We start from the raw sequence: 17,003 nt of genomic DNA, 5'->3' as shown, positions 1-17,003 counted from the left end.
CATGTCCAACAAGGTCCGATTGCGCCTCTCAGCTATACCATTCAACTGTGGTGTCCTAGGAGGTGTCAATTGTGAGACAATCGCACATTCCTTAAGATAGTCAAGGAACTCAGTACTAAGATACTCACCACCACGATCGGATCGAAGCATCTTAATCTTCCTGCCCAACTGATTCTCCACTTCTTGCTTAAACTCTTTGAATTTCTCAAAGGTTTCTGACTTATACTTGATTAGGTAGACATATCCATATCTACTAAAATCATCAGTAAAAGTCACATAGAACCGATTAGCATCTCTTGTGGCGGTTCTGAAGGGTCCACACACATCCGTGTGTATGAGGTCCAACAAACCTTCACCCCTAGCACAAGTGCCAGTAAAAGGTGACTTTGTCATTTTACCAAGAAAACAAGATTCACAACTATCATCTGACTTTAGGTCAAATGACTCCAAGACTCCATCCTTTTGGAGTTGGCCTATGCGTTTCTTGCTTACATGTCCAAGACGACAATGCCATAAGGATGCTTTATCTAAGCTAGTGGAAGAATTAATACACAATACATTATTTCCTAGATTATCTACAACAGATACAGTTTCATACACGCCATTACAAGGTAATGCTTTAAAATAAAGAACATTATTAAAGAAAGCAACAATACTGCCATTATTATTATCAAAATAAAAGGTAAAACCTTGTTTATACAATGCATGAAAGGAAATAACATTTCTTGCCATTTCTGGCGAATAATAACATTTATTCAAATCTAATGTAAACCCACTATTTAGCACTAAGGAATAAACTCCTATCTTGGTGACAGGTGAAGCTTTCCTGTTTCCCATGATCAAGTTTATCTTTCCCTGCTCCACATTCTCACTTCTTTTTAGTCCCTGCAAATCACAACATATGTGAATACCACAACCTGTATCAAGGACCCAAGACTTAGAATGAGGTGAGTTATTAGACAATATAGTGTATATACCTGCATGGTTGGGTTTTACTTTCCCATCCTTCAAATCTTGCTGGTACTTTGGGCAGTTTCGCTTCCAGTGCGACTTTTCATGGCAATAGAAGCATTCAGCCTCATTAGGGTTAGCAGAAGGAGTGACAAAACCTTTCTTGGTTTTGCTTGAAGAGGAGCCTTCAAGGGTCTTACCCTTGGTACCCTTAGAAGGGTTCTTTCTCTTCTTCCCTTTGCCATGCCCGATTGCCAAGACATTGGCCGCAGTTGGAGTAGGAGTAGGAGTAGTAACAACCGACTTACCCATTTGACCACTTTCGGCGGTCTTCAAGAGTCCTTGAAGTTTGCTGAGGGTGACTTCTTCCTTGTTCATGTGATATGTCATGCGGAATTGATCATAACACGATGGCAAGGAGTGCAAAATGATGTCTATTGCTAACTCCTCAGGGAAGTTCACATTCAGCTTTAGTAAACGGTCCACATACCTTTGTATTTTCTACATGTGGCCCGTGATGGGTTCACCATCCTTCATTCGGGTTGTTATCATGGAGGAGATTATTTCATATCGCTCTTGACGAGCACTTTGATGGTAGCGGTCCATCAAGTCCTGGTGCATCTCAAAAGGATAATAGTCCTCATAGGACTTTTGGAGCTCGGCTGTCATGGTGGCCATCATGATGCATGCCACTTTTGTAGCATCTCTTTCATGTACCTCATATTCAGCAAGCTCTTCAAGAGTAGCAGTTGGCTCGGGTACCTTCAGCTCCTTGTCGAGAACATATTCTTTGTTCTCATACCGAGTGACCATCCTGATGTTTCTGATCCAATCTGTAAAGTTGGACCCATCAAAGATGACTCTCCCACTAAGATTCATGAGAGAGAAGGAGCTAGTAGGGTTTGAGCCAGAAGCATTGTTATTGGAAGACATCTGAAAAGAAGAGGGAATAGATTAGATTAGATATAGAGATAGTCCTTAACAAAACACCCAAATGTAATATTAAGGCTAGGACCCAACACAATATTTTATAACTTAGAAGAGGGATACCGTAATCTAAGCTATAAGATATTTGAAGGTAGGTGAATGACGATTCACCAATTTCCACCATGAAAAACGAAATATTTAATTAGGTTTTAATTGGTTTAGAAACTCCTAGATTCTTTGAGATTCATTGAACTTTCTTCAATGACATGTTTCAATCTCGAGTGTGCCCTTCAAGTTTTGTGACTGGGATGCCGAGGATCACAAAACAAGGTGTGAAGTAACCATGCAAATTACTTGGTACCCTTAATGTATTACCCCTCAATCGATGTGTCGGTTAACCACACACGCTCCATCGATACTATGATAAACATTAAGTCACCCTTTACCTACCTTGTTAAGTTCAAGGTAGTGTGCCGGTTAACCACACACGCTCCACTAACGACTTAAACAAAGTGTAAAGTGTAATTTCATGGATTAGCACCTTATTCACATTTTCCTAAAATAACTAAGATTGGGAATTCAATAAAGTTTAGTTACTTTAGTATTATCATTATACTTTTAATGAGAATTTATAAGTCCTTGTCCTACCCGTTCGGCTAACGACCCTCAACCGATCAAGGAAGCGGTGGGTGAGAGTAGACACCCATTAAGTTGCCATTTTATAGGCAACAACCTTATACCCCCCTTATAGACCGGCTTCGTGTATGAGGCGTACTAGCGGTAAGACGACTTGATCTTATACATATATAAATATTATTAAACTTATAATATTATAAAGTATAAGGGTTGAATTTTAACTTTTAAAATTCTAGGGGTTGGAACTAAAGTTTTTAATATGACTTTTCATGTTCCAAAACTTGAGGGCAAGTTTTGTAAACTTTCAAAACTTTTCATTTCTCATAACTTATGAGTTAATGGTTATTAAAAATGAAGACTCTTCATTTTTTGTAACCTATGTGTTCTTTTAATGGTTATTTATAAATGTGACTTTTGGTTATCCATAACTTAAGAACTAGTTATGGACTCCATTAAAACACATAAAGATCAAGAATTAATCTAATCAATTATTAGCACATAATTTCTATGATCTTCTAAACTCATATGTTTATGAATGTTCATATCAAAAATTTCAAGAATCGTAAGTACATATACAAAACTTGAAATTTTGATACGAGCTTTTGAACAAAACTTCAATTTTCAAGTTTTTTTTTTTTTTTTTTTTTGCATCAAGTATCAAATAAACAAACCAGGCTCTGATACCACTGATGGGTTTTCAGCATTCTAACACTCCTATGGTGTACATGCAACCCTAGAAACCTTGGATCTATGTTTGACTAAGATACATGCAAATAATTATTTTTCCAAGGTTCTTATCCTAACTAGCATGGCATGGGGTACTTGAATCAAATAAAACTAGTAGAATTACTTACCTTGTAGTAGTAGTTGATTGCTTGGAGTTTGAGAGCCTAGCACCAATAATGTGGATGCCTCAAATGGAAGTCACAAATCACCACAAACTTGGAAACTTGAGAGAATAGTCACAAACTTCTTGAAATCGACCCTCTTAGTTTACACACATCAACTAGTGTAATTTCAAGAACCAAAGCCTCCTTTATATAGTGTAGTGGATTAGGGTTACATCCATGTAAACCCTAATACCCATGTCTTTTCATTTCCATGAGATCCATGGGTTAAAGCTCCATGGAGTATCCATGGACTTTCCATGCAAGCCTAGCCCATTCCAAATAAGCATTAGCCCACACTATATAAATACAAGAGCCCATATTTAATTAGTCATACTTTTGATCTCTAAATTAATTCTAAATTAATTATAGATCAACACTAATTAAATAATATGATTTTATATTAATATATTAGAACTTATAATATATTAATAAATCATAACTTATACTATTCTCAAAAGATTATCCGTAAATTGTTCGGGTGAAGTGCAACCCAAATGGACCATGCTGGGTCGGGTCAAGTACATACCAAATATAGTTATGGACTTAGACACTATCTCCAACAGTAATTAACTCTTTAAACCTTATAGGGGATTAAGTACCCTTAAGCTTAGGAGAGATGATCATTCTCTAGCTTGTGTATATGATAGTCTAAAGATTACACCGTTGGTATAACGAGGCTTCTCAAGTGTTAAGATACTGAGATCTTCGTATGTCAAGATCCTCATGGTTCTAGATTTTCGTCCTCGAGGATCCTTGTACTATGAGATCCAGGGGATCCTTGGATTTCAAGATCTTCAACCCCGAGGGTCCTTCATGTTTCAGGATCATAGCTTACGGAAATCCTTAGTTGTGTGTTGTTTTGCATGGCGAACGTTAGCTAGGGGTGGGCGTTAGTCTGGCTAACGCCCCTCCGATGCTTAAGTTAGTAATGTATTCGAGGAGAAAATAAGTAACAACGAAAATTTTAAGGTAAAGAACATGTTTGCCTTCGTTTTGTCGTGGATCAGTCGACCCTACTTACATGTAGTATGCTTTGAGGTGTATAGCATTCCAGGACCTTGGCAGGACGTCTCCTTCGAGTGTCGCTAGCCAATATGCTCCTTTTCCCGCTTCAGCATCTATAAGATATGGTCGTTCCCATTTAGGAGCCAATTTTCGTGCACTAGGATCCTTGGTGTTTTGGAATGTTTTCCTTAATATCAAGTCTCTTATTTGAAACCTTTTGACTCTTATGTTCCTATTGCAAGCCTTGGTGATTTTCTGTTGATGAGCAGCAATACGTATTTTGGCAAGATCTTTACGCTCGTCAATTGTGTCAAGATCCTGAACGAAAGCCTCATCTTCAATCCACTTTGAGAAGTAATCAGTCATTACTAGCATGAAGACTTTTCCTCCTGGGTCCACCAGTAATTTCCCCACTATATCCATTCCCCATTTCATGAATGGCCATGGGGATATAATTGGATGTAGAGGTTCTGTCGGTTGATGTAGGATGTTGCCATGTCTTTGGCAAGCATCACATTTTTGAGCATGTAGAAATGAATCTCTCTTCATGGTTGGCCAGTAGTATCCTGTTCTTAGTATCTTGGAGCATAAAGCTCTGCCCCCAATGTGATTGCCACAATCTCCTTCATGTATATCCTCTAAGACTTCTGCGGCTTCAGGATCTTCCTGATGGGTTTTGAGCATTCTAACACTTCCTAAGTGTACATGCAACCCTAATAACCTTGGATCTATGTTTGTCTAATAATCATGCAAAGTTGAATTCCAAGGTTATATTCCTATCTATCATACATGGGGAACATTTTTAACTTGAATGAAAGATAGAATAACTTACCTTGTTGTTGATTATGATCCTTGAAACCTTGTGAGCCTAGCACCCCAAGTGTGATGCCTCAAATGCTTCACATAACACCAAATGCAAATGAGTAAACTTTGAGAGAATCTTACACTTGCAAAATCGGCTCTATCCCTCTTGTTTCTTAGTGTCGCCTATTTTGGTGGAGAATGGGTTTCTTATATAGTGTTGACACATCTAGGGTTACACCATGTAAACCCTAATGTGTCATGACTCTTCATTTCCATGACCCATGGGTTTGTAACTCCCATGGAGCATCCATGGAGCATCCTATGGGTGGAACCCAACTTGATAATCCATGGAGCCTCTTAGCCCACTATATAAGATATGGAAGATTTACATAATCTACCCATATATTTAATTAGTTATCTTTTGATCACTTAATTAATTCTTGATCAAACTAATTAAATAATATTATTAATATATTAGAACTTATAATATATTAATAAACCATAAGTGATATTTCTCTCATTTTAGTTTATCCAATTGCATGGTGTCATGCAACCCAAATGGACCATGTCGGGTCGGGTCAAGTACATACCAGAAATAGTTATGGACTTATACACCTTATCCAACAGTCTCCCACTTGGATAAGTCTAATAACTATAACTGCAATACTTCAGGAACCGATCGGCAATCGTAGCTCTTTCAAGGTCTCTCGGAACTGAGAAGATGATGATACGCCATTTAAGATAAGTGATCATATAATCCTCTGTTCTAGATATCAGCCGGACAAATACATGGAACAATGTCTTACTTATTGTCCAGCAGTTTGTTTCCCGATTTCCGATTTGTTTGACAAAGAACTTAATTGAACACATCAACTTAGTTCTGACCGGGCCCGGTACATAGGTCAAAACAAAATCATCGAGGGGCCCAGATATCAGCTTCTAATCCAAGAAGGAACAGATAAACTTCGACTCATATGTTTGTTCTACCACTCATTGAATTATACATAAAAGCACGTTTTATAACATCGAGTTACCAATGCGTTAACGTACAATCAATGCATAACCAACTCATAAGTAACAAATCATATCTCTAGGTTTGAAGACTTATATGATATTACCGTCTCACGATCACTCGAGATAAATTCCATGAAGTGATTCCAGTGAGCGTGAGTTGAGTCCAATGCTCAGAACTTATGAGCACTCATGAGTGTTGTAGCCATGTCCAACAACTTAGACCTCTGCAACCAATCATGACAGTCTTGATTCATACCTACTTCCGACATATGACTGACTGTGGAGGTTCGAATAATATGATATACCAAACATAATTATTCTGGAAGTCAAAACATGCAAAAGAAATATAGTAAACGATCGACAAGAGATAGCAACACTTTACTCATAAATAAAACACCTTTTATTCATCATCTAATGTCAATTACACTTTACAAATTTCAAGGTTATCTAACTACTAAATCTAATATCATCCTTCAGCCCTATGCTCCGAGCATGCTGGAGATGCTTAACCCGAGTCAATCCCTTCGTGAGGGGATCTGCTAGATTCTCATCCGATGATACCCTCTTTGCCACGAGGAGTCCTTCTTCTATTCAATGTCTAATGAAATGGTATTTTCTGTCGATGTGTCTGGATCTCCCGTGATCCCTTGGTTCCTTGACTAAGGCAACTGCACTTTCACTATCACAGAAAATTTCCATTGGCTCTTTAATAGCTGGTACAACTCCAAGGTCTCCAATGAAGTTCTTCAGCCATATCGCCTCTTTTTGCTGCCTCGCTAGCTGCTATATACTCTGATTCGCAAGTTGAATCAGCCACTGTCTCTTGCTTGGAACTCTTCCAAGTAATTGCCCCTCCGTTTAGAGTAAAGACCCAGCCTGACTGAGAGCGGAAATTATCCCTATCAGTCTGAAAGCTAGCATCACTATACCCTACAACTCTCAAGTCTTCACTCCCACCGAGGGTAAGGACCCAGTCCTTAGTCCTCCGTAGGTACTTGAGGATATTCGTTACCGCAGTCCAGTGTGCCTTGCCAGGGTTCCCCTGATACCTGCTAACCATGCTCAAAGCAAAGGCTACATCAGGTCGAGTACACGTCATAGCATACATGATCGATCCTACAGCCGAAGCATAAGGTATTCGACTCATTTCTGCTATCTCAGCCTCAGTACTAGGGCTTTGTGTCTTACTCAATCTGGCATTACTCTGGATGGGTAACTCTCCTTTCTTGGAGTCCTGCATGCCGAATCTCTTCAACACCTTATCCAAGTAAGTACTCTGACTAAGTCCAATTAGTCTTTTACTCCGGTCTCTCAAGATCCTTATCCCTAGAATATAGGCAGCTTCTCCTAGGTCCTTCATAGAGAAACACTTCCCAAGCCAGGACTTAACTTCCTGCAGAGTTGGGATGTCATTTTCTATGAGTAGTATGTCATCCACATACAATACCAAAAAGCTAACTATACTCCCACTAGCCTTGACATATACACAAGATTCATCTTCACTCCTAGAAAAGCCAAATTCCTTGACTTTCTCATCAAAGCAAAGATTCCATCTGCGAGGTGCTTGCTTTAACCCATAAATGGATTTCTCAAGCTTACACACTCTATTAGGGTACTCTGTGTTGACAAAACCCTCTGGCTGACTCATGTAAACATCCTCAGCCAACTTTCCATTAAGGAAAGCGGTTTTGACATCCATTTGCCATATTTCATAGTCATGAAATGCGGCTATGGCTAACAGAACCCTAATAGACTTAATCTTGGCCACTGGAGAAAAGGTCTCATCATAATCAACTCCCGGAGTTTGTGAGAAACCCTTTGCAACCAGTCGTGCCTTATAAGTGTGTACATTACCATCCATGTCGGCCTTCTTCTTGAAGATCCATTTGCACCCTACAGTCTTACGACCTGGTACATTCTCAACCAAGTTCCAAACTTGATTATCATACATGGACTGTATCTCGCTGTCCATTGCCTCTTTCCACTTGGCTGACTCAGAGCCTGCCATGGCTTCCGCGTAACTGTTAGGTTCATCCAGACCTATCAGCGTCTCATCACTGATAAGTGTATCACCTTCCGTAGTAATATGGAATCCATAGTAATGCTCAGGTGCATTCCTAACCCTTGTGGAACGCCTCAGAGGTACAGACTTGTCAATTGGCTCAACAGAAGTTTCCTCCTTAAGTTGAGTGCTAGGGTTTGAAGTTCCTTCACTACTTGACTCTTGAATTTCTTCAAGGTCAACTTGCCTCCCACTGTCTCCTTGGCTTATGAACTCTCTCTCTTGAAATAACGCCCTCCTAGCTACAAAGACCACATTCTCACTAGGTCTGTAGAAGAGGTAACCAAAGGATTTCTGTGGGTAGCCGATGAAAATACACCTCTCACTTCGAGGTTCGAGCTTATCATGAGTCTCGCGTCTCACGAAAGCCTCGCAACCCCAAATCTTAATGTGGTCTAGTTTGGGTACTTTACCAGTCCACATCTCATGAGGAGTTTTGGCAACTTTCTTTGTGGGAACTAGATTAAGGATATGGGCGGCAGTCTCTAAGGCATACCCCCAAAATGAGATTGGTAGCGAAGCTCGACTCATCATGGTACGAACCATATCCAACAAGGTTCGATTACGCCTCTCAGCTACACCATTCAACTGTGGTGTCCTGGGAGGTGTCAATTGTGAGACAATCCCACATTCCCTAACATAGTCGAGGAACTCTGAACTAAGATACTCACCACCTCGATCGGATCGAAGCATCTTAATGTTCCTGCCCAATTGATTCTCGACTTCCTGTTTAAACTCTTTAAACCTCTCAAAAGTCTCTGACTTATGCTTGATTAAGTAGACATATCCATATCTACTGTAATCATCAGTAAAAGTCAAATAATAACGATTAGCATCCCTTGTGGCATGTTTGAAGGGCCCACACACATCCGTGTGTATAAGATCCAACAAACCTTCACCCCTCTCACAAGAGCCTGTGAAGGGTGACTTTGTCATTTTTCCAAGTAAGCATGATTCGCAACTATCATCTGACTTTAGGTCAAATGACTCCAATACTCCATCCTTTTGGAGTTGGCCTATGCGTTTCTTACTTATATGTCCAAGACGACAATGCCATAATGATGCTTTATCCAAGTTATTATCATTAACAGAATCAATACACAATACATTATTTCCTAAGTTATCAACCACAGATACAGTTTCATACACACCATCACAAGGTAATGCTTTAAAATAAAGAACATTATTAAAGAAAGCATTAATCGAACCAACTTCATTACCAAATGAAAAGATGAAACCTTGTTTATACAATGCATGAAAGGAAATAATATTTCTTGCCATTTCTGGCGAATAACAACATTTATTCAAATCTAAACTAAACCCACTACTTAGCGATAAAGTATAAACTCCAATCTTGGTGACAGGTAAAGTTTTCCTATTCCCCATGATTAAGTTTATTCTTCCATGCTCCACATTCTCACTTCTTCTTAGTCCCTGCAAATCAGAACATATATGAATACCACAACCAGTATCAAGGACCCAAGAGTTAGAATGGGGTGAGTTATTAGATAAGATAGTGTAAATACCTGCATGGTTGGGTTTAACTTTCCCATCCTTCACATCTTGCTGGTACTTTGGGCAGTTCCGCTTCCAATGTGACTTTTCATGGCAATAGAAGCATTCAGCCTCTTTAGGGTCAGAAGAAGGAGTGACAAAACCTTTCTTGGTTCCACTTGAAGAAGAGCCATCAAGGGTCCTAGCCTTGGTACCCTTCGAAGAGCTCTTCCTCTTCTTCCCTCTACCTTTCCCGATTGCCAAAACCGGGGCGGAGTTTGGAGTAGGAGTGTTAACAACCGACTTACCCTTAAGACCTGTTTCTGCGGTCTTGAGGAGTCCCTGAAGTTTGCTGAGTGTGACCTCTTCCTTATTCATGTGATATGTCATGCGGAATTGATCATAGCACGATGGTAAGGAGTGCAAAATGATATCTATTGCAAGCTCCTCAGGGAAGTTCACATTAAGCTTCAGCAACCGATCCACATACCTTTGCATTTTCTGCATGTGGCTCGTGACGGATTCCCCGTCCTTCATCATGGTTGTTATGATAGAGCATATGATTTCATACCTCTCTTGTCGTGCACTTTGATGGTATCTTTCCATCAGATCTTGGTGCATTTCAAAAGGGTAGAAGTCCTCATAGGACTTTTGGAGTTCCGTTGTCATGGTGGCCAACATGATGCATGCCACTTTTGTAGCATCCCTTTCATGTGCCCGGAAGTCAGCGATCTCCTGGGGATTGCAGTGGTCTCATTAATCTCCTTAAGCTCCTTGTCAAGGACATATTCTTTGTCCTCGTAGCGGGTAATCATCCTGATGTTTCTGATCCATTCATTGAAGTTGGATCCATCAAAAGTGACTTTCCCACACAAGTTCATAAGGGTAAAGGAGCCATTAGGATTAGAGCCAGAAGCAGCATTGTTTGAAGACATCTGAAAGAAGAGAACAATATTAGTTTAGATATTAAGAGAGTCCTTAATAAAACACCCAAATGTAATATTAAGGCTAGAATCCAATCACAATATATTATAACTTAGAAGAGGTATGACGTAATCCAAGCTATAACATATTTGAAAGGTAGGTGAATGACGATTCACCAATTTCCACCATGAAAAAACGAAATATAAATATTAGGTTTTTAATTGGTTCTTAGAAATTCCTAGATTCTTTTGAGATTCAATGAACTTTTCAAAGGCATGTTTCAATCTCGAGTGTGCCGTCCAAGTTTTGTGACTGGGATACCGAAGATCACAAAACGAGGTGTGAAGTAACCATGCAAATCACTTGGTACCCTCAAGGTTTATCACTCAATCGATGTGCCGGTAAACCACACACGCTCCACTGATGCTATGGTAAACCTTAAGTCACCCTTTACCTACCTTGTTAAGTCCAAGTTAGTGTGCCGGTTAACCACACACGCTCCACCAACGACTTAAACAAAGTGTAAAGTGTAATTTCATGGATTAGCACCTTATTCACATTTTCCTAAAGTAACTAAGATTGGGAATTTAATAAAAGCATTTAGTTACTTTATAATATTCATCATACTTTTAATGAGAATTTATAAGTCCTTGTCTTACCCGTTCGGCTAATGACCCTCCACCGATCAAGGAAGCGGTGGGTGAGAGTGGACACCCATTAAGTTGCCATTTTATAGGCAACAACCTTATACCCCCCTTATAGACCGGCTTCGTGAATGAGGCGTACTAGCGGTAAGACGACTTAACGTTATACATATATATATTAGTAACTTATAATATTATAAAGTATAAGGGTTGAATTTTAACTTTTAAAATTCTAAGGGTTGGAACTAAAGTTTTAATCAAGACTTTACATGTTCCAAAACTTGAGGGCAAGTTTTGTAAACTTCCAAAACTTTTCATTTCTTATAACTTATGAATTAATTGAGTAATAAAAATGAAGACTCTTCATTTTTATAACTCTTGTGTTCTTTTAATGGCTTTAATAAAAGTGAGACTTTTGGTTTTCCATAACTTGAGGACAAGTTATGGACTCCATTAAAACACATTATGATCATGAATTAAACTACCATGAAGGTTACAAACAATTCCTATGATCATCTAATCTTCATAAGTTCAAGAACATGAATATGAACACTTTCAAGAATCAAAAATTACACTTAAAAAAAACTTGTAATTTTAATAATTGCCATTGTAAATGGATTAGCATAAACATTACGCCATCTAAAACAAGCTTTAAAACATCAAAACAGTTTAGGGTAATGTTTCTAGTCCATTTCCAGCAACAAATGTGCAAACTTTCATACGAGCAGAAAACAGAAAAACGATTTTTTTTCAAGCTGTTTGCACACAAAAAAAAAAAACAAACAAACAAACCTAGGCTCTGATACCACTGATGGGTTTTGAGCATTCTAACACTTCCTAAGTGTACATGCAACCCTAATAACCTTGGATCTATGTTTGTCTAATAATCATGCAAAGTTGAATTCCAAGGTTATATTCCTATCTAGCATACATGGGGAACATTTTTAACTTGAATGAAAGATAGAATAACTTACCTTGTTGTTGATTATGATCCTTGAAACCTTGTGAGCCTAGCACCCCAAGTGTGATGCCTCAAATGCTTCACACAACACCAAATGCAAAGGAGTAAACTTTGAGAGAATCTTACACTTGCAAAATCGGCTCTAGCCCTCTTGTTTCTTAGTGTCGCCTATTTTGGTGGAGAATGGGTTTCTTATATAGTGTTGACACATCTAGGGTTACACCATGTAAACCCTAATGTGTCATGACTCTTCATTTCCATGACCCATGGGTTTGTAACTCCCATGGAGCATCCATGGAGCATCCTATGGGTGGAACCCAACTTGATAATCCATGGAGCCTCTTAGCCCACTATATAAGATATGGAAGATTTACATAATCTACCCATATATTTAATTAGTTATCTTTTGATCACTTAATTAATTCTAAATTAATTCTTGATCAAACTAATTAAATAATATTATTAATATATTAGAACTTATAATATATTAATAAACCATAAGTGTTATTTCTCTCATTTTAGTTTATCCAATTGCATGGTGCCATGCAACCCAAATGGACCATGCCGGGTCGGGTCAAGTACATACCAGAAATAGTTATGGACTTATACACCTTATCCAACACTTCCAAGCATCTAAGGTATGGACCTGCCACAGATTTTTTATAAAGTTTACCTTGGATTAAAACGAATCTTGAGACTCTTGTCCTGAACGCTCTTTCGCTATTTTCTTCTGTCGGGATCATGCCATTTTGGAGATACTCCATAATAGGTTTGGTCTATGATCACGGACTTCTTCGAGGATCCTGTCAGTCAGGGTCCCCTTGAGGAAGGATCCTAGGGTCATGATCTTCAATAGTTGTTATGCTTGTTGGATATTTAGGATCTTCTGATTTGTCGGAGAGGGTTTCTATGGCTGGGGTTATTATATGGGTTATAGGAATCTTTGTCTCTGGTGGGATTCTAAGGGAGGATCCGAAATTGGCTAATGCATCTGTTTATGTGTTTTCTTCTTTGGGAACTTGGGTTAAGCTCAAGGTTTCGAAATCAGAAGCTAATTTTTTGAGGATCTCTAGATATAATGCTAATATTTCACCTTTTACTACATAATATCCATTGAAGTGATTGGTTAATAATAAAGAATCAACAAATACCTGAAGATCCCTAATTTGAAGATCCTTAGTCAATTATAGTCCCATGATGAGTGCTTCGTATTCTACTTCATTATTGGTAGTGTTGAATTCACAACCGACTGCATGGGGTAGGATGTCCCCATGTGGAGACTTTAGTATGATCCCTAGCCCAGTTCCTTTTTTATTTGAAGCTCCATTTGTGAATAGTGTCTATTTTCCCAGGTGTTCATCTTCTAGGAGTTGCTTAGCTTCCATGTCTACTTCGTTTCGTAGATCATCACTAAAGTCAGCCACACAGTCTATTAATGCCCGTGACTTTATGGCGAATCTTGGTCCATATCTGATGTCAAACGTGCTTAACTTCACCGACCATTTTGCCATTCTTCCTAACATTTATGGTTTTCTCATGACATTCTTAAGAGGATAACTAGTTTTTACATATATAGTATGTGTTTCGAAATAATGTCTTAATTTAGTGGAATCCATTACTAAGGCAAGAATTAGTTTTTCAAGGTGAGAGTATCTGGTCTCAGGATCCAAGAGACTTTTACTTACATAGTAGATAGGGTGTTGATCTCTGTTAAGATCCTTGGCCAAAACGACACTTACCGCGTTTGAGGATACTGAGAGGTAGAGAAGAAGTGGTTCCCCATCTACAGGCTTCACTAGCAGTGGAGCAGAGCTTAGGTATTTTTTGAGTTCCTGGAAGGCTTTCTCGTGTTCTCCTGTCCACTTAAACTTCTTGTTCTTTTTCAAGATATCATAGAAGGGCTTGCACCTATCTGAGGATCTTGAAATGAACCTGTTGAGTGTTGCTACTCTTCCAGTTAGCCTTTGGATGTCTTTTGTTGAAGATGGGGATTTCAGCTCGATGATTGCTTTGATCTTCTCCGGGCTGGCTTCTATTCTTCTCTTTGTTACCATATATCCAAGGAACTTGCCCGACTTCATCCCGAAATGGCATTTGAGCGGATTCAACTTCACATTGTATTCGTCCAGGATGTCAAATGCTTCCTTAAGATCTCTGAGGTGATCTTCATCTTTCTTTGATTTTACTACCATGTCATCAATGTAGACTTCCATGGTGTCCCCCATCTTGTCTTTAAACATTCGATTCACCAATCATTGATATGTTGCTCCTGCATTTTTAAGACCGAAAGACATTGCAGTGTAACAATATATACTTGTTGGTGTTATGAATGTTGTATCTTCTTGATCGGATGGTTCCATCTGGATTTGTTGAAATCCTGCTGAAGCGTCCATGAAGGTTAAGAGTTCGTGGCCAGCCGTTGCATCTATCGTAGAGTCAATGTGTGGTAGAGGGAAAGGATCCTTAGGACAAGCCTTATTAAGATCCGTGTAGTCTACACATACTCGCGATTTGCCGTTTTTCTTTTGTACGACAACCACGTTAGCTAGCCATCTTGAGAACTTTACTTCTTTGATCATCTCTGTTTTGAGGAGCTTCTCTACTTCTTCTTGGATGATCTGATTTCTTTCAGATGCAAACTTCCTTCTCTTTTGGTGTATTTTTCTGAAAGAAGGATCAATATTAAGTTTATGAGTGATAATACTCTTGTCTATACCTGACATATCTTTGTGTTTCCCAGCGAATGTCTTGCATCTGGTTCTCAGGAAGTTCAACAGATCTTGCTCGATTTGTTCAGGCATTGAGGATCCTATGAGGACTTTAGCTTCAGGATCCTCGATTCTCAGGGGCACTTCTTTCACGTCCTATTCCTCTATTTCTAGAATATGTCGTGCCCCCTGTCTTAATTGCTATGCTTGTTGAGGTTTGGTTGCGGATTTCATAGAGGTTTTATAACATTCTTTCGATTCATGTTGATCTCCCATGATCTTTACTGTCCCCCATGGAGTAGGTGTCAATAACACAGAAATTTTGTATAGCGTTTACCCCTTCAATGTATATTGGTAGCTTTATCTCCCCAATCGTGTGTTTCGTTTCCCCGCTAAATCCTATGAGGACTGAGGATCTCTTGATTATCTCTGATTCAGGGATATTCATTCTTTTCAGAGCGTCTAGGAGTACGATATTGACTGAGGATCCTCCGTTAATAAGGATCTTTCTAACGAAATGGTTGACCATATACAGTGTTATCACGAGTCCGTCATGGTGAGGATCCTGAATTCCTTCTATGTCTGTCTCGTCAAACGTGATCTCCTTCTCACTGCTAACCATGGTATTCTTCTATGGTCTATCTTCCTTTTCTGTTTTAGAGACCTTGGCGTGTCGTTTAGCCTGAGAATAAGAGATACCACAGATGTTAGATCCGCCTGAGATAACGTTAATTATCTTAGCGTCAGAGGGTGGAGATCCTGGTTTCTTTGGGATCCTCTGACCATCATGGCTGTTCTCCTTGGGTTTTTCTCTTTTTCTACCAAGGATCTGTTTGAGGTCTCCCTTACTAAGGAGGTAGATGATTTCTTTTCTTAGGGCTATGTAGTCCTCTGTCATGTGGCCAAAGTCTTCGTGGTAAGCACACCATTTAGACTTATCTTTCCAAGTGGTGGACTTGTTGTCTCTCTTTGTCCATCTTGCTTTGTCTTCGAGATCCTGCATAGCATGAATTACACCTGAAACATCCATAGAAAAACAATAGTCAGTAATTTTAGGAAGTTCTTCTTCTTCTCCCTCATCTTCGAGGGCATTGACCCTGTGATGATCCGGTTTGGAATAGGGCTTCGACTTGTAGGATCTTGAAGTCGAGGATTCGACGTTTCTATTGGGAATCTCATATTGATTTGAAGGGTTGCTTCTCTTCTGTATTTCTCTATCCTCTTCGAGCCTTATGAACCTCAATGCCCGGCACCTGACTTCATCCAATCTTTTGCATGGGGTCATTACAAGGTCTTCATAGAAGGGCGAATCATTTCTTAGTCCCATTTTAAAGGCCTCTACAGCGGTGGCCATGTCGATGTTAAGGATGCTCAGAGCTTCCCTGCCAAACTTGTTAACAAACTCCCTAAGTTTTTCCTTAGGATCCTGAACCACCCGGTAGAGATCACCGGTGATCTTCTCGAAGGTTCTGCTGCAAGAAAACTGGTTATTGAAGATATTGCCTAAGTGTGCAAATGAAGTAATAGAGTATGGGGGAACGTTTAGCAGCCATTTGAGGGCTGATCCTGTAAGGCTCGAACCAAAGCCTTTGCATAGGCAAGCTTCCTTCAAGTGCCCCGGGATGGGAATGATCTCCATCCTTTCTCTGTATTGGGCTATATGCTCTTCAGGATCTATAGTTCCATCATATAGCTTCATGCTGTGAGTTTGGAAGCACTTAGGAACTTCGGTATCGGCTATCACGGGAGCAAATCTCGAGATCATGTGACTTGTTGGAGACGCTTATGGTATTGGTTGGACCACTCTGGGTACACTGGAGATCATTTGCCTCAGTTGTTGAAGTTCCCTGGCCATGTTTGGATTTATTCCTGCATCAACGTTAGTATAGTTAGTATTAATAGTATTGTTGTTCAAGAAGTTACTAGAATCGAGGTTCCTAGGAGTATTGAAAGGCTCATTGAGATTATTGATCATAGATGCTC

This window comes from Lactuca virosa, chromosome 3, assembly GCF_052849685.1.
Source record: "Lactuca virosa cultivar CGN04683 chromosome 3, Lactuca_virosa_CGN04683_v6, whole genome shotgun sequence".
In the NCBI taxonomy this organism is placed as follows: Eukaryota; Viridiplantae; Streptophyta; class Magnoliopsida; order Asterales; family Asteraceae; genus Lactuca; species Lactuca virosa.
This window is presented reverse-complemented; position numbering follows the sequence as displayed.